The following is a 932-nucleotide window of genomic DNA, read 5'->3' on the forward strand; positions in this document are numbered from 1 at the left end:
CCCCCCCCCCCCAGAAAAAAATAAATCCAGAAGCACAAAAACAATGGAAATGAAGAAGCAAGTGTAGGAGGCATATAGGAGCTACAGGAATAAGTTTTAACAAGTAATTGGAGTTAAAGGAGGAGAGAGGTGAGATAATAATGGCCTAGAATTTTACAAAACCAATGAGAGATCAAGCCACAGATTCAAGAAATCCTTGTAGACCTTACCTAAAATAAGCACACATGCACACACAAATTATGCCAAAGAATGTCATAGTATTATTGAATACTAAAAATAAATAGCCTAAAAGCAGCCGATAAAGAAAGAGCACTATGCTGGATGCAGTGGCACACATCTGCAATCCCAGTGATTCTGGAGGCTGAGGCAGAAAGATAGCAATTTGGTGGCTAGCCTCAGCAACTTCATCCTAAGCAATTCAGTGAGACCCTGTCTCAAAATTAAAACGGCTAGGGATATTGCTTAGTGGTTAAGCACCCCTGGGTTCCATCTCCAGTGCTACAAAAGAAAAGAAAAAGCACAGTTGACTTCTTAATGATGATGGAATCTGGAATCCAGAAGACAATGGTTTTTACCTCCAGAGTGCTTCAGATTCTATATTCAGTGATCATATCTTATATGAAATATAGTTTTCAACAACAAACTACTAAGTTTATCACTAATACACCCACACATGCCACAGAAAGTAATCCATGAAAGACACTGGAAAATATAAGTAGGAATGAAAGTCAACAGAAAGGGGAAATATATAAGTAAATACAAGTTAATATTGACTATTTGAATAATAGCGATAACTTTGGGAACAATATTAAAATGTAGAAAAACAACAGCCTATAGATAAGGAAAGGGTAAATAGTGTTAAAATGTTTTGAGGTTCTGTATTCAGGAAGAGGTCAAACTACAAAGCAAATGTGTTGTAATCTCTGGTAATT

The sequence above is a fragment of the Marmota marmota genome, unplaced genomic scaffold (genome assembly GCF_001458135.2).
Source record: "Marmota marmota marmota unplaced genomic scaffold, marMar, whole genome shotgun sequence".
Taxonomy (NCBI): Eukaryota; Metazoa; Chordata; class Mammalia; order Rodentia; family Sciuridae; genus Marmota; species Marmota marmota.